This window comes from Cavia porcellus, unplaced genomic scaffold (genome assembly GCF_034190915.1).
Source record: "Cavia porcellus strain 051 isolate PalLab524CR breed Dunkin Hartley unplaced genomic scaffold, mCavPor4.1 scaffold_13, whole genome shotgun sequence".
Classification (NCBI taxonomy): Eukaryota; Metazoa; Chordata; class Mammalia; order Rodentia; family Caviidae; genus Cavia; species Cavia porcellus.
The window spans coordinates 39519560-39538301 of NW_026947496.1; the positions used below are offsets into that span (position 1 = coordinate 39519560).

The 18742-nt window shown below is 40.3% G+C and overlaps 1 pseudogene; it reads right to left on the minus strand.

Annotated features, from left to right (window-relative positions):
* Window positions 1-17360: 17360 nt before the first annotated feature.
* LOC111757868 (mitogen-activated protein kinase kinase kinase kinase 4-like) lies at window positions 17361-18501 on the minus strand (annotated as a pseudogene).
* Between the last annotated feature and the right edge of the window lie 241 nt (window positions 18502-18742).

An 18742-nucleotide genomic window follows, 5' to 3' on the forward strand; every position in this document is an offset into this window, starting at 1 on the left:
TCACTAACTTCTATTATGACTCACTTGTTTTTTGTGTCTCTGCCAATGGAAAGGCAGTGATAGGAGGGAACAGATGGCACCAGTGGGAGCAGTGGCCCTTTTCAGGAGTCATAGAGCTCACAGTGGGGTCTGGGATCTAGGCTCTGTCCAGACTCCTGATCTACACAGCAGGTAGTGATTGCCTGGTGAGTCAGAAACCTGGGTCCAATTATACTCCTGACCAGTTAGCTAATGAGCAGAAGAAAGGGGGCACTAAGAGAGAAATTCAACCTGGGCTTTGAAAATGTGCCCACAGCAGGGAGCATTTTTGTAGTGATTATTTATTGTATGTTGTGCCAATAAGACTAGTAGAGTGAGTTTTTTTAGGGTTGCACAGGAGGAAACCTTTCATGTCCCTACTGGAGTCCAGGGAAAGAGATACTTGGCTTATGTCTCTCTATACCCTTCAATCATTACACATGTTTCTCCCTGAGCATGTGCTGGCCCTCTGTAAGGTGACATATATTTCTGTCTCTAACACAGTCTGATACTAGCCTTGAGGAGAAACAGGAGTCACAGTTTATCTCATTGATGTCAACATGAATAGCTGGCATAAGACTATTCCCCACCCAGGGATAGTTTCTCTTGGGGTGTTTCCTAGTTTGTATCCTGGAGCAGAAACAAGCATAACACCCCCATGTGCTGCTGAAAAACAGTGACCACAGCCAGGGCCTAAGCAACTCAGCCCCTGCAAGGCTGTTAGAGTCACCCACCTGTCTGCACAGCTGTCTGGGGTCACTAAGTCTAGGCTTGTTCCCACTGACTCTAGGGATAGTCCACAGATAAACAGACCAGGAAGGGGACCTGAGTCCCACCTCCCACTCTTTCCCAGGGTCACACAAACACACACACAAAGCACAAACAATATTACTTTTACACAGAGGTTCTGGAAGAATGTAGAAAACAAAAATAAATGCATATACAGTATGTTTGCAGACCTTTGGAGAGCTCTTGATTTGGATTTCAGAAGCTAGGAGGAAGAATTTTCTGTTTTGGGTAGCATCCTGTTTGGGCAGCGCCCTGGGCCCTTTGCAGATGTAGTAAGTTCAGAGAAAGTTCATTATCACCTGGTGAGGAATCTGTGTTCCTAATTATAATCCTTTTCAATTCATTTAATACTTCATTCTCTTGAATTGAAGATAAACTATGCATATTTTCTTAAAACATCAGAATCTTAGGATAACAAAGATAGATAAAATTTTTAAACATTTAAAATAGATATTATTGCAGGAATACAGATTTCTTTGCTTATTTTACAAATTGTGGTATTCAGAAGTTTCTTATACCAAGAAATTTATCCTTTGGAGAGAGAAAAATCTTGTGGTGGAGTCAAGGAAACAATTTGGAATGTTCTCTGGTAATGAGAAGAATCAGATTGTCTTGTCATTTTGCCCTTAAGTATTAGTGATTCCTTTTCTGCGTTTAGAGAATTCACATTGCTTTGTATTATAGAGGTAACATTTTGATAATCATTTCTTCCAGTATTTCAAGCCTATGATTAGTTCTGAAACATCCCCAATGTTTCTAATTATCTTGGTCATATTGTCACCACCATTTGGTCTGACAGATGGTGACTCTGTGCCATATCAAGAATCTTGTGGAATTTCCTCTAATTTGGCCCTTGGACCTGGGCAATACCAAAGTATGCTGTGCTACTGAGGTGTCTGTCTCTATCTCTCTGTCTCTGTCTCTCTCAAATATTGACCTTCATATGGCCCTTTTCAAGGTGCTGGGACAAAGGTGGACAACCCCTCTTGCTACCTCATCTGTAACTCTGCCTTTTGCTGATGGATGGTTGATACATGAATAGAAGCCATTGGAAAAAAGTCAACTATATAAAGAATACCTAATGAGATTTCTCATCATTTATGCCCAACTGATGCCTTGTAACCACTGAGTATCATTGGTGTAAATATAAGCTATCAAATGATTAAGTGTTTTATGCTCAATCTTCACAGTTGTATCATTCATTAATTTATTTTCTCCTACAATCAACTTCTTTTATTTCCTGTAAAGTTCAAATCATGATGCTGTGAATCAGCTACTTACCTGATTTCAAGGAGCAAAAATGTGTAGTGGAGAAGATGCTACACAACAATTATGATCCTGAGCATGTGGTTAAGGCAAGAAAAGCCTGCACAGGGCGCCTGGATCCAGAGGTGCAGGTTAGAGAGGACAGCTTTCCGCCTCTGTTGGCCAGAGAGGATGCAACTCTGAAAGATGAATCAGAATTTTTCTTGGCAGACATGGAACTTCTGCAAATTCAAAACTGAGGAAAGTGTGAGAAGGGCAGGTGCCAACTGTATCAGGACAGAGTTCACAAGAGGTATCAGAGCAGATGGCACATTATGTCTGTGTTATGTGATGAGACTTTAACTTGGTGATGGGCGTTAGGCCGCAGGCAAGGATTGAGGTGAGCACATTTGTCTTAAGTAGATTCTGGGTGAGTGGGAGTAAGAAGGGAGGCAGAAACTCAACCAGGAGAAGCTTATATTAATCAGCATTAATGAGTGTCGTAGTCATTTTCCCATGAAATGTAACTCAAGCCACAGTTGTCATCTGAAACGATCTGTTAAGAACCTTACAAAAAGCTACAAGTGTAAATTAATATTAAGAATATGTTTTATGTAGTCTGCCATAACTGCAACATTATTTTGTTACTATGTAACTAATATAAAAGTGATGAATAAGACATTTTGCATTGTTGACACTAATAGTTCAGTGGGAGACATGTTTCTATATTCCCTGCTCACTACAGACTCACCACATGAGGGCCAAGGGCTCAGCAGCCCCCACTCCTAGAGTCAAATGATACCACTCCAGCTTAAAACGAAGGTGATGGCTCTGTAGAGAAGAAAAAGACACATGTACCCATGTAAAAGGTTTGCAATTGGTAAGGTTCGGTGTGGAGGATAATGGAAAGGATAGGGATGGAAGATGGCTCCTACTTTAAACGAATGAGAATGAGACAGTGTTATAGTGTAAGTAGGTCATGCAGATGGGTTCAATTCTGTTTACCTTCTCACTTTTCACGGTGAACGAAATCCCTTAAGGTGCAGCATCCCAATCTGTGCTGTATGTTGAATTCTCCTAAGCAGCTTTTAAAAAGTCTGCCTGGGTCCCACCTCTCAAAATCTTATCCTATTGTGCTAGGGTGCAACCTGGGTGTCAGGATTTGAAACACAGCCAGAACTGAGAGCCTTGGGGTTCTGGTCCCCATCACTGAAACAGTCTTGGAGACAAGCTGAGTTGTCTGACATTCTGGGAGCCCCTTTATGGTGTGTCTGTAATTTTCTCATTAAATTCATGATGTTTTCTCTTGTATTTGTATTTAAGCATATAGATCATCCCTATGTTCTCTTTTCAATAACCTACTATAATAAAATATACAGTATACGTCTTACTATACAGTTTTTAACAGGTGTCATATAAAGAGGTAGTAGTAGGCATGATATATACCTTTATACATGTGTGTGTGTTTATATATCTATATATCTCTAGGCATTATGTACAATGCATATTCTAAAGATATATATGTATAATCAAATATATATCTTTAAACAGATATATATATTAGAATATATATATTCTATACAGAATGAAAAACTGCATTTTCTTCACATGTAATATCTGTTATATGTATATATATATATATATATATATATATATATATATATATTTGGAATATAGGCATTAAGGGCCAGGGATTTAGCTCAGCGGGAAAAACACTTGCCTGGCAAGTGTGAGGTTGTGAGTTCAATCCCCAGTAAAACAACAAAAAAAAAGGAATATAGGCATTAACAGATATTAGATGTGAAGAAAATGCAGAGTTTTTCGTTCTGTGGCCCAAACACGACCTAGCTGGGGGACATTTTACTTTCTTGGTTGTGTTGCTGGTCATTGAACCCAGGCCCTTGCTACTGATCTACATCACTGCCAGCTGCTAAGTTTCTCCAGGCTGGGGCCAAACTTTCCTGCCTTGACCTCCCAGGATGTTGTGATTACAGGCATGAACCACCAGGCCTGGCCATTTTCTTTTCTTTTCTTTTTTTTTTTTTTTTGGTAGTCGGGGATTGATACCCGAGCCTCCTTTACACTGAAATGAAAAGGGCTACATCCCCAGCTCTTATGTTATTCTTTTGAGACAGGATCTTGCTAAATTGTCCAGGCCTGACTCAAGCATATGATCCTCCTGCCTCAGCCTCCCTCAAGATTAGTATTAGAGATATGCAGCAACACACCTCTTTCTGAGGACATTTCTAGCAGTACAAAAAAATGTCCACAGTGAGCACAGTGTTGGGAAATTAATGAGCACTGAGTTGACTTAGTTGGGCTAGGAGCCCTCTTGATGTTCACTGTTTGCCTGGCTCTATTCCTAAGTCAACAGGTGGGGAAGATCAGGGGTGTTCTGGCAGAGGCAGGAATTTCCCTTTTCCACCTGGCTTCCACCTGCTTCCGCATCGCATCACAACGATTTTCAGGATTCGTGCCTGTGGCTGTGTGCTTTCCGTTGACATCCTGGGAGGAGCTCCGCCAAGACACAAGCACTGCCTTCTTTTTTTCAGGACCAAGTGCTTCCGCATCACAACAGGTGCGTCACTGCATTTAAGCTGTTGGTAATAAGCACCTCTCAGAGGACAGAGCAAGGGAACAGAACAGCACTCGAGGAACATATATGTTGCCATAGTGTGTTACAGGCATCCAGAACTGCTTCAGGGTCAGGAAGCAGCCTGATAGTATCCCCTGCTTCCACTGCAGGAGTGGCAGGCACAGTGTAGAAGGGATGGATGCAGGAATCTTGAATCTGTCTGATCATTTCAGACACTGCTCAGATGTCCCCTTGTCCTAGTGGCTGTGAGGAAGCTCTTGGCTCTGGAGTTTGATTTACTTAGCAGTGAGCTGTAAACCACAGAAACACATGATAAATGCAAGACAAGATATGTGAAGCATTTCTTAGGTGACAGATCCTTTAGTAACTAGGCTTGTTGTACTCTAAGAAAATAGCTTCATTATATGTGTATTATAGCAAACCTGCAAATGTGGCTTACTAAATGTGTTTTTTTTATCCTTTTTCCCTAACCGATATGTTAAGTGACCTAATTGATATGTTGAGCAATACTCTCCTCTGTAAAGAATTGCAAGAATCTCACCTAATTGATATGTTAACCATTGTTGCCCTCTACAAACTACAGAAGTTGTGCTAAAACAAGCTAACAAGGGTTGTTAATCACTGTTAGGTGACTCTATTCTCCGCTAAAGAGCTAAAGAAAACTAGGATAGCCCACTAATTTACACTTGTTTAAAGTAACCTGCTTGTGTGCAGAGAGATTTGCATATGAGTTTAACCCTTTACCTGACCTTGACACATAACCGCCATTTTCTGTTCTGTATGGCGCCTTATTGCCTCCCTCTCCCCTCACCTATCTATCTAGGCCATAAAGAATTTGGGTTTCTGGTGACCTCTTCCCGACCCGGTGATGATCTGTCATAAAATGAGCCTGCCCCAAATTTTAAGAACTGTTTAGCTTCAAAGAAATTACCGGGAAATACTATGGCCCAAACCCCAATCAGTGCTTTCCTTTTGTTCTGTATGCATCAGATGAGTTAGATATCAGATCTTTGTAAAACTTAAGTTTCAGCTTCTTGTAACTCATGACCCCTTCACACCCACTAGCGAAAACGAGCTGTCCTGGGATAATTAACTGTCCACTTTCTTCCCCAAATATTGCTGCAGATGTGCCACTCCGAGATAATGTCAGTCTGTAGGATGAGAGTAATTTGAGAAACACCAGGAACTCCTGAGATTGTCAGAGCTAAGTGGACAGCAATACAGTTTCCAGACTCGGGTCAACAAGTTTGATGGCTCTGCAGGTTTCTTTGTTTCTGCCCCCACCCTTACCCTTTTCCTCCAGCCTCTTTTTAAAGTCCTCCCTTCAGTCTCTAGGACACAGTCTCCAAATTGGCTCCCAGAGACTGGTCGCCAGGCCTGGAAATAAAGCCTTTGCCACCTAAATTTTCGGTCTCTTGCTTCCTTGGATTTTATACTGGGGCCTGAGTTATAACAGGCTCTCTGTGTGCAGGTCAAGGGTGAACATGCAGAAGAGTAGCCTGTCTTTCTTTGTGCCAGAAGGCACACAAGCATTTCCCAGATGGTACATTCTGGAGCAGTCCAATGGTGTTTGGAAACTGTTCATTATAGTTTTAGGTAACCAGAGGAGCTTATGGAAAGAGTGGAAAGGAAAGACCTCAAGTAGATTTTGAAAGTATTGGTAACCAGTTAGGCAACTGATTAGATCAGTATAAATCTGTCCTTTGTTTTTTTAATCCTGAAGAAGGGTCTGCCCACATTCATTCATATTATTAAAGTTAGATTTGAAAACAGTGCTACTTACAATTGAAAATATATGGTGATAATCTATTTCTAGCAGTGTCACAGCCTGTTAGCTAATCTAGCAGAGTCCAAAAATATTAAAAAATATAGGAATGGGATAGGTAGAATTCCACAGTCCCAAGAACAATAGCACACCTGGGAAGCATTTCTGCTTGCTGTTATATTTATCAAGAAGTACCTAGGGTCAGGGATTTAGCTCAGTGACTCAAGCACTTGCCTGGTAAGCATGAGGTTGTAAGTTCAATCTGGGGTACAAAAAAAAAAGAGTGTGTTGTTGCCTGCTCCCTACCTCCCTCAACAAATGAACTGTCTTTATCATTCCGGCGTCACATGGCTTTGCAACAAGAACTCTGTCCTCTTGTTTTAATTGTCTTCTTGTTTAAGTGAGAAACTAAATATTCTTTTTTTGGGGGAAGAAATACATTGCTGTCTGGCTCATCTCAGGGTAAATCAAGGTGAGATGGGCCAGCAGCCAACCCGAGTACTTGGTGGAGAGGAATTCATAACTGTTCAATTTCTAAGAACTTCATATAAACCACTTTGGCTCCCAAGAGGATTCACAATGAAGAGGAAAAAAAATCCTCCCTCAAACAGTGTTTCCTTTTGTGTTTAACCCTTACATTTTGCTCAGTTAACAAATAAAACCTATAGATGTATATACTCAAACAGTATGTCTTAGTTGTTTTTCTCATGGTTGGGACAAAATATTTGGCCCCCAAAGCTAAAAGGGGAAAGGTTTATTTAGCTCACAGTTTAGTTTCAATCAATAATCAACTGGCTCCAGGGCAGGGTGGGATGGCAGAGGGGCTATACAAGGTTCATGGCTATAGAAGACAGCAAAAGCAACAAGAGAGGAAAGAGGAGAACAAAACGGGGAAACAAACCTCTTTCTATTTTATCTTATCTAGACTTTTGGGATTAGGTTCTTGCCAGTCCAACCAGTGGACTGATCCCACAGTCACCCAGCCTTAATCCCAGCACCCTTAATCCCAGCATTGCACTATGAATTAGTCACAAACTCTAGATTCAGCTACCTCTGAAAAAGCCTGTCACTCATGACTATATAAGGCTTTGGGGGGATATTGAGACACAAACTGTAACACAGTATACGATGGTCGAGGTACTGGCAGACTGCATTCCTCCTGGAGGTTGAAGGAAAGAACCTATTTCCTTCCCTTTATCGGCTTCTGGAAGATACCTATATGCCTTGGTTCGTGGTTCCTTCCTCTGTCTTCAAAATCAGCAGTGGCAGATCGAGTCCTTTTCACATTGCATCACCCTGATACTCTCTGGGTACTTTTTCCAGTGCACAAAGACCCTGTTGTATGTTGGCACATCTGGATAATGAAGGAGAGATTCTTTGTCTTTGGGTCAACTGATTAGAAACTTTAATTTCATCTGCAGCCTTAACTCCTCTTGCCATAGTAAGGTTCTGAGGACATGAATGTCTTAGGGGAACTATTCTGCCTACTACACTGACCAATATTCCAGCAAGACAATGCATTTCTCAAATCAAAATAAACATAACCTTATTTCTAAGGCCTTCATTTTGCTTGACCCCTATATAAAAATATCCAAATTCTATTCAATTTTTTTTTTTAACAAGAGGCTAAGAAGTTTCCATTACAGGCAGACAGAGGACACGCTCGAGAGCAGAGTACGGGCACTCATAGAAATGAGACACATCACAGTTGGAATCTGGGGACCCTTCATGTGCTTTGAGTGTTGAGAATCTATGGAACTTAACAACAGTCTTGTCCAGTGGATAGGAAAGGATAGCCCATCCATAGAGAGACAACAGTGCCTTCATATGGGAAATCTCAAAAGGGTGGTTTGTTCATGAGTGAAAGAGGACCACCTTCAAGTAGAAAGGAAATGCAGTAAGCAGCTGTGGCTCAGGCAAGCTGCAGCCGCCCCAGAGGGAGAAACACCCAGTGTCTCAGGAGATCTGTGCCATGTTGGGACGTAGGGCACTGGGAAACCAAGCAACCTGCTCGCCTCCCTGGTAAGCAGCCGTGAGCCTACTGGCGGCTGGCTGAGAATCAAACATCCAATCCCCTCTCCTCCATTAGCAAATGGGAGCCAGAGGTCTGCGCATCTCTTGGGAGGTTGACCATGTGCAGTGTAGCAAATAAGGGGGATTTCCTTCTACCATTTCTTTGAAGGCAAATATTGTTATCATTGTTTTTGCTTTGTTCTGATTAATTGTATTGCTTTATTCAATATTCTGTTTTGATAAGTTCTATAATGTTCTGTATTTCATTTGCTTTTGCTATACCTGATTGAAAGAACAACTATTGTGAAGATAATGAGATACTGTAGTACCTATTACTGTTATCCCAGTAACCTGCTGTGAAGTCTTGTACCAATTTCACTGCACTGTCTCAGTGGGCTTCATTCTGTCTTGTTCTGTTGTATTTTGCTACCTTCAAAATAATTTTTAAAAAAGGAAATGCAAATGGGTAAACCCATTTGTGGCTGAAAGGGAGTTGCCCATATTTGCTGTTTTGGGAGAAGAAAAGAGTAAGAAAGAAGGAAAGAAGAAAGAAGGAAAGAAAGGAAGGAAGGAAGGAAGGAAGGAAGAGGAAGGAAAAAAAACAAAAACAAAAACACCAGGCTATGTCCAGAAGTTGCAGTTTTATCTTCAAAGTACAATTTTTAAAATCTCTATTTCCTTCTCGCCTTTCCACTCAATTTTATCCCCTATGCCCTTCCTCATTCCCCCTCGTTGAGACTTCAGTCCCTTATTATTATTATTTCTCTTTGGTTTTTGAGAAAGTGTTCCATTGTGTGTAATTCAAACTGGCCTTGAATTTGCAGTGATCCTCCTGCTGCAGCCTCCAGCGTGCTGGGATTACAGGCATGCACCATCACACCTGGCTTCATTTCTTAAATGGTCCATAATTATCAACTTGTCATCAAGTTCAATTCTGATTTCTCATTTTTCCTCTTCATTATCATGATTTTTTTCCAGCCATTTTCAAATGTCATCTATTCTTTTGCCAAAGCAGAAGCTTTTATCACCATTCTTACCTCTGTGATATGGGGAAGAATCTCTGTGCAAATGTTCAGAAATCACTTTCAAATTGGCTATCATTAAATAAGAAACATAGTCAAGATTTCAGGAAACCGATGATCAGAGATATGGAGCCACTTACACTAGGTCACACAGCAGCTAAGTTGCCACAACACTGGGCATAGAATGACTGTACATATAGTCACTTTCCAAACTGGCCACGTAAAAAGCTTAAAACCCATAAAAATGAGAGTGTTTGGTTTATTCATTTTGAGGAGATGCCAAATCAGAAGACTAGTGTCCATAAATTTCTTGAGATTGAAAAAAATAGATGGGACTTGGCTGCTATGCATTGTGGGACATAGCCTGTAGTTTTGGTTTTATTCTCCAAGGAGTAAGTGATTTGAAAAAAGTTAACATTTACTTCTTTAAAAACCAATGAAGATCCAGGCACTGGAGTGTGTATCTATAGTCGCAGCTACTCAGGAGGCTGAGGAAAAAGGATTCATTGAGCCTAGGCAAGCATAGGCAATAGAGCAAGACCTTGTTTTTTTAAAAAATAAGAGGGTGGGAGAAGGTTAAAAGTTAAAGAAAGACAACGAGATCAAACTAGTCACAACATAGTAGACTGAGAAAGGGTTAAAGATCTCCAACCAATCATGAAATGATTCAATTCTATGCAAGACTTTATAAAGTACTTGCTTGCTAAGAACCAGTTATGGAGATTATTCTGCAGCTATGTCTCATATTGATAAACACACAAAAGGCAGAGAAAAAAATAGCTGGGAAAAAACCAAAGATGTGGTTTCTGGTTATTGCCCTTGGTTCTCCAAAGTCATCAGTGTCGCCATAAGCCTTGATATTATACGGCATCAGTGAGAACATTTGATTGCTTTTCTGAAATTTTGTTTTGAGGACTCATCCCTGTGCCACACAGCATTCCTATAGAGACATGTCAAATGAACTCCTGAGAACTGCTCTGTTATGTTGATGTCACAGCATCGGGTTTCTTCATTGAGCTGGCAGTTGTCACCATCTGGTGATTTGTCAAGGCAAGGAGGTTGCACAGCACAAACAGTAACAGACGAGCCCAGTGGGATGGTTAATGCGTAAACAATTTACTGCTGTGGATTTGCTGGTCATGTTCTGAGGACCTCTTTTCTTACAGGTGGCATGGAGTGGTGGCGCTCTGTTTTCAAGAACCTCATGGTCTGATTATGGGGTTCAATATGACAAGTACAGGTGAGGCTGGGAGGACTTTCAAGAAATAAACTGAGCAGCTCTGGGATACAGGGTAGTGACCACATACACTAAGGAAGGACTTAACAGACTTCATGACCCAGGACAGAGGCCTGGACGGGGCATTAATTGAATAGTGAGGGGACTATAAAGAACCTTCCCAGCTCCAAGCAAAACAGGGCCCACTGCCACATCAAAGAACCTATCTCACTGAGACAATCATTGAAACATCACTGCACAATCTAAACATAACCAGGTTGGATTAATTTTTAACATATTTCTTCATGTTTCAGCCATAAGTAGTCACTGTTAATTAGCTAAATTTTAAATTGAATAGCACTGTTATTTTCATACTTTAGTTAAGAACTTCTAAAAGTTGTGCACACTTTTAAGTTTAGCACTTTAAGTTTAGCATCTTTAAGTTTAGCACTCAAAATACCATACTATCGCTACTATTTCAAGGAAGCAGCCATATTATAGAATTTTTTTAAAAAAAAATCCTTCCAGGACTTATGCCTTATTATCCATGTTGGAGTGTAATAAAATGTTTCTAGTCCTCCTAAGTCTGATCTACTTCTGAAAGCTAGGCAGAGTTCAGCTTCAGGAAGGGTGACTATTTCTCCAAAATAGTCCTTTGATCATGGGCATAAACCCAGGCTTCTGGTAGCCATGGCTGCTCTATCCCCTTCAAAACTCCAAAGAATGAAACTCCTGTGACACAAACATCAAATAAACTCCCAACATTTCAAAGCTCTAACATTCAGGATTGAAAAAAAAAGAAGATGGTTAAGAAGCAGACAATATGGGAACTGAATCTGGTTGCACAATTGAACACTGCACCATTTCCGTCAAGGTCTGGAAGAGCTGGTTTGGAATGGTACACACTACATTCATTCACCAAATAAAGCCACAAGGCAAACAGGAGAGCATTCGGGTCAAGGTTCTATGAAGAGTGACTCAGCACAACACTATCACAGAGAGCACACTCCTGCGCAACACACAGCTGCTCCAGGGAGAGCCCATGTGGGTTGGAAGTAAAGTGTTTGGCTCTCTCTCTCTCTCTCTCTCTCTTTTTCTCTCTCTCTCTCTCTCTCCCTACCCCTCTCCTTGCTTTCCCTTCAGACTTTACCTTTATTCATTGTTTCTCTAGATAATACTGAGCTTCCTAAAACAGTACCTTTCTAATGAGCGTCAATATAAGAAAATATGTTTCAGTTTTACTCATACATAGCCAGCCAGTGTTCTGTGACTTCAGCCCCTATCTGTGTGATCTCAAATAGATTACTTCATTTTTCTGAGCTTCAGGTTCCTTATCTGTAAATTGAGAATAAAAACGACTGAAAAGAATTAAGATGTGTATGTACACATAATAACTCCCCATAATGAATGAAATCATTATGTGCTGAAAACATGTACTAATAAAAATAAAAAAGATCCAGGCATGGTGCTGCACAGCTATAATCCTAGCAGTTGGGAAGCTGAAGTGGGAAAATTGCCATGCATATGAGGTCAGCCCGGGCTACACAGTGAGATCCTGAATAAAAAAAAAAAAAAATGCTGAACTTCTGGGACAGGGGAAAGGAAAAAAGGAAGAAAGGAAAAGATTATATGTATGTTGGTAAACATAAATTTATGTATGTATGTGTATGATAGATAACTATACTACTAATCTCTTAGTTTATCAAAAGGAATAGTTTGTGCTGTCATTGTTTGATTGATCACTTTTGTATTTAGATTTCATAACCTGAACAAATAGTTCTGAGATAACAATGTGCAATATATTAACTAGTGTTAACTCCCTTTTTTTTTCTTTTTTGAAATTCTGTATCATTTATATCCCTTTTTTCTTTGCTTTTTTAAAATAAAAAACTTTTTAAAAAGCAAACAAACTAAAACCTTGTGAGATAAAAAATATATAATAAAAATAATTCTCAAAGGATTAGCAATAATTTATGTGAGCTGCGGATTTAGCTCAGTGATGTAAACACTTGCCTGACAAGTGCAAGATTGTGAGTTGTTCCCTGGTATTAAAAAATAAAAAATAAAAGCCAAACCAAACAAACAAACAAACTCAGTGTGCTTTGCTGTGTAGAAAACAGAATCAAGTGCCCACCCCAGAGCTATTGCAGTACTTGAAACTAATGATTACACAAATTTAGGGGCTGGGGGTTTAGCTCAGCGGCGTAAGTACCTACTTGGCAAACACAAGATTGTGAGTTCAATCCCTGGCACCAAATAATAATAATAATAATAATTTATGTGAAGTGAAGTGCCTGGCACATACACTATTATCTGTAACTAATGGATACTATTCATATTCTTGTCTCAGACTACTGGGATGATGCCAGATCACTAGTTACATCTCCTATAGCCACTAATCACAACTGGAATCTGTCCTGTGTTTATAAAAGTAAAAGAGATGTAGTTTACCTCAACTACAAAATATTATATTAATATATAGCTCAAGGGTTGATGTGAAGATTAAATGAGTTGATGTGCATAAAATGCTTGGAATGCAAATTGGCATACACACATACATTCAGCAAATGTTAGCTATTATTGTTGCTGTTATGCAAATGCTTGACTCTCCTATCCCATTATTAAAGGGCTTGGGAACAAGTATGATATGTCACAACAAACAGGGAAATAGCAGTGGAAATGAGGTGAGGCCAGGGTTGGAAGGCTCAGGGCCTAGAATCATTCTTTAACCAGGAATGTGAGCTTTCCTTTTTGCTCCCTGGGCCAAGTTCCTTCTTTGTCCAGTGGTGTTGGCCATCATTGACATACATAGCACACAAAAATATCTGTGCATCAGGAGTGACCATTTGTGTAGGTTATTTGACACTTAAACTAGAAATACGTACAAGTTATTTTTATGATTTATAGGTTCCCAGACTGTCAAAGAAAAAAACCAAATATATTAGAAATGGATTACAATATAGTTGCCACCTTATGTACTTATTTACATTAACGTTCCTAATTCAACTGAGTTATTAGCATCCACCTGTGGTATCCCACTAACATATATACTCCGAGGGCAGAAATAATTTTGTCTTGTTTTATTTACTGATATCTTCTAAGTTCTTAAAACAGTGACAATCACAGAGTTGGCATTTAATAACTATTAGTGGGATTGAAATTTTAAGGTACTAATTGATCAAAGGGTGTGTTCTTAGAATCTCATATACATTATTCTTTTCACAACAACCAGAGCACAGGCCCTGGTGGTTTTTTAGGGTGGGGGTGTACCAGGAACTGAACTCAGGATCTTATGTTTGCCAGGCTCTTGGTATTTTATCACATACAAACCTTTACATTTAAGGAAATTAAAGAAATACTAATATGTATATTAGCATATTACATATGCTTATAAGTAATAACAATAACTTTGAGGCATCTCCACTGAGTGACAAATGGTTCAAATGCACACTGAACTCAGGATCTTATGTTTGCCAGGCTCTTGGTATTTTATCACATACAAACCTTTACATTTAAGGAAATTAAAGAAATACTAATATGTATATTAGCATATTACATATGCTTATAAGTAATAACAATAACTTTGAGGCATCTCCACTGAGTGACAAATGGTTCAAATGCACACAGATCACAATTGTTTTCCTCAGAGAGTGAATCTATGAGAATCAACACAGGACATAGCAGATAATAGACAGAAACTCAGGAGACATGTTCTTAAATCAAGAGAATTTAGGCCTGTCATTTAATTTGTAAGGCATCTCCACTGAGTGACAAATGGTTTAACACACAGATCACAATTGTTTTCCTCAGAGAGTGGATCTACGAGAATCAACACAGGACATAGCAGATAATAGACAGAAACTCAGGAGACATATTCTTAAATCAAGAGAATTTAGGCCTGTCAATTAATTTGTGAAGCCACTTTAAATCTGCATAATAAGATCCTTGAAGAATGCATCTTTGATGTGGGACACTGGCCTATTGCTGCCACATGCTCAATAGCAAGGAATCTGGCTTATGAACTTAGATCCATGGATCAGTTACAGGGGATTTGAAAATGTTGAAATTATTTTTAAATTAAAATCCTGTATGACTGGAAGATACCAATGACTCAAGAGATATTCCTGAACTGAAAATGTAGAAACTCCATGTAAACAACTTCTGTCTGAGACTTTAGAGTAATTGGTGTTTCCTTTCTAAAACCCCAAAACTGATCATAAACTTGTTCTGAGCTGATTTTTGGCACAGAAAAGGGTGTATCACCTGTCTCCAGGTATTACCTATTGCCTCTTCCCCTTATGAAAAGCAGGGCCTCAGCATAAGATGTTGGTGCTTCATATCTTCTGTGTGTGTCTAGTGACACTGAGAGTGTTTTAAATACTTCTAACTCTTTGAAACATTTATATATATTCTCAAACTAATGTTTTACAGGTTAAGCATTAATGTAATAGAATATCGATATAAGAGAAAATAATAATTATATTTTTTTGGTACTGGGGATTGAACGCATGATCTTATACTTGCCAGGCAGGTGCTTATGCTGCTGAGCTAAATCCTAGCCAAAAAATAATAATTTTGATTGACACTTATTTTTTTTATTTTTATCACTCAAAATATTTATTACAAATGTTATGAACATTTATAAAGTAAAAGTAGTTTCAAAAAAAAGTGACCAAGTGAGAAAGCAAGAAAGTCATGGCTTCAGTCTGATATCTCAAACACAGGGCGATGTCATCTTTACAAACAAGTACAATTAACTACATACTTTGAATAGTTTTGGTGCATTACATTTTTAGAAAAGGGATACTCCTCACCTTAAAGAAAAAGACTCTGTAGCACTAAACAGTTTATGTGCTTTTCTAATGGGGCCACTTGTCTGCTACCAAACTCTCAACTGACAAAATGAGATCTGTGTGTTGTAGGTAACAGTTCCATCAGCTTCTACTAGGCATTGATGACAATCCAGCCCTCTGCTTTCTACTAGGAGAAAGCAAACTGCCTCAGCCACCTGGATGCTTCCCACCTTTAAGGACAGTATCTCTTGTGCCTATTAAACTTGTAACGAAACAATAGGCAAACTTCAATCCAATAGTTTTGGCTTTAAGATTAAGTGAAACATTTATGTTTTCTTACAAAAACATCAACTAAATCACTTCTCAATGCATTAACAACAATAAAGTAGTCAAAAAACAACAAAACATAACAAAAGCTAAAAATGTAAATTGAATTCTCTTTCTTCTGCAAAGACAGACTGTGGTAAAACTTTTGTTGCCTCTCTAGATTTAAACAAAAATTAAACCCTTAACTGAAGCAGTGCTAACATGGTCACAGAATAAAGTTCTGGCTACTATACAAAATGCACACATTTTCTTCACCTTCCTCCCCCTTACCTTTTCTTTCCCTTCCCTTCTCTTCACTTCGGTTGGCTTTCCTCTCTTTCTTCCACCTGCACCTGAGTTACAAAACTTGGTACAAAGAACAGTGACTGAGTTCTCCAGCATGACAAACCTCCAAAATCCAAAGAAACAAACTGGGAGCTTTAACACACTCCACCCACAAAACCCATCCACAAAATTCCTGGTAATTGTGTCTTTCGCATTTTATAATTATTAACTTCTTAAACCTGAACCTTCTTTTTTGTCACATTTTCATATTGTCACATTACGAAAAAAGAAAAATCAAACACAATGTCAATATAACTACATTAAATCTTTTTGCTTCAGAAAACTGCTCCTTACACCACCACTTTTCACCTCCTTGTGCACATGCCGACAAAACTGACAGTGTGTTCATCACTGCCACCTTCAGACCCCCATGGTACAGTCACACAGAAACAAGGAATCCTGAAGCTGCAGAAAAAGTGTTCTTTCTGGCCTAATGCTTACCCAACAAACACTTCTAGAACTGGTGGTAGAATATGAAGAGTGATAGGAGCACATCCTTGGTTTATTTTTGATTAAGAAAAACAAAGGAGCAGGGATAAACTGGCCAAAAAACCCCTCAAAACAAAAGATGTAATATGTGAGGCCTGCGGCTGTCCTGGCAGCGCTATCCAGCTTCAAGCTCCAGTTGCAGGGAATTCCGGGTTGTCAGGGTCTTGGAGTCAGCAGTCCTGACTGCTCTGCTTTACTAGCTCAGGAGCGAAGTCCTTCTCAACATCATGAAGTAGACCTGACAGCTGCCACCAGACTACACAGAGGCAAAGAACATTTTCATTCATTCACACAGAATTTAAATCTTTGAATCCTTTTGTACATAAACTTACCATCCAGGCGACTTGTTTCCACAAGCAGGATCTCTATGGCCTTCCTGTTCCAGCCTGTTGTCTGGATGGATCAGATGTATGCCACAGATGTTGACATCTCTCTCCACTGCAGGACCAAGTCCTTCCATTTGTGTTCGTATGAACCCCCTCCATTGTCATAGCACACCGGAAGCTCCATGCCATCCATGTTGGGGAGGATGATGACTGCATGAGGTTTGATGCTACACTGGATGTGAGCTGGTAGATAAATATCACAAACTGATTCTGAGTCCACATTCACAGCATGGAATCCTGCTAGGACACACAGATCACTTTCAGCCACTGATCTTTTTTTCCCCTTCCCCTACCCTCCCTTCAACCCCTCTTACCCTCCTTATTTACAAAATATTTGTTTCTATTTTCCCCTTATTTTCTAATTTGTAAGGTATTTTATTTCTTAACCAGGAAAAATGGCAGACACATGACTTAACCTTTTAACCAGATATTGTCACCAAGACATTCAAGCCCTCAAGTATTTCTACTTGCAGAAAGAGTCTTCTGCTGACCCCAAGATACATCTTCTCTTGACCACTTTAGTCTAGCAGCTAATGTGTTCTTCATAAGACAGCATACAGGATCTCTGAGTTAAAACTCTTATACACATGCATGGTATTGGTGACATTCACATTGACCACCAAATCTTTCTGGGAAGGATTCTGCCTCATTTCATCACAGGAAAATCCCACCACAAAAGACACTGTTGCCCCACTAGATGGAGAAATCTGAGGTAATAGGGGGATCTATAAAAGGTACAAAGGAGGAAGAAGACTGGTGTTTCTGGGATCTGGCACATGGTCAGAGTATTCTCCTTGAATGGTGTTGTGGCTGGTTTGCTTTCCACAATATCATGGACAATCATGATTTTCACAGACTCTTTCACCACAGCTCAGATTCAGAGATGACATGGGTCCTCTTGTCCTGAGGCAGACGACTCCGCCTCATCCTGCTCCACTTCCTCAGCCTCCTCCTTTGTTGTCTGAACTCTTCTATCACTTTGTGAAGTGGCTGCACTTCTTCCACTTTGAAGAGTGTTTTGGCCAGCGCTGTCAAATCCACTTCATCAGCAGAGTTGAGAGGTTTAAACACTTCTGGTTTTCATCTTTGGTTTCTGCCCCCCCCCACCATTGTGTTTTTGAGGCACTGAGATGGACAGCCCTCTGGCCCTAGCCGATGCTCTCACTTAGAAGCACTCTCTGGACATGCTCTGAGACCCAGGGGAACCCAGGCTGTGACCTGAGTTGCTGGACCCTAAGGAACAGCTTCTGCATGCTGTACCACGGGAGCCCAGGCTCCATACTGCTTGGGGACTTTCTCTGTCCTGCACGGCTATTTTGCTGCCCCTTGCCGTACAGTAGGAATCTCATGGGTGGACAGGAGAACATGTTGTTCTCACAGGAACAGCCTATCAGCAGGCTCACAGCGGGGACTGGGCTGGGGAGGAGCCAGACAGCCAGGCTTGCTCAACTTCTGCTGCTGAGCAGCGGCAGTCCTGCAGTCACAAGGCCTGTTCCTGACCGGGATCCACAGAGGCATTTCCAGGTGCTTTTCTTTCTCTACTTGTCTCCTCCCTTCTTTGCTGTTTGTTTCCAGAGGCCTCTTGTTTTCTCCTTTGTTGCTCCTACTCCTGCTGCCCCCTCATTTCAAGCTCTCTCTCTTCGTTGCTTCTTGTGCCACTCCAGGGGCCTCTGTGCATCTGCGGCTGTTACTCCTGCGGCAGATGCCGTCCTGGCAGAGCCTTGGAGTGCTGCTGTTCTGCTGCAGGCTCAGAGTGGAC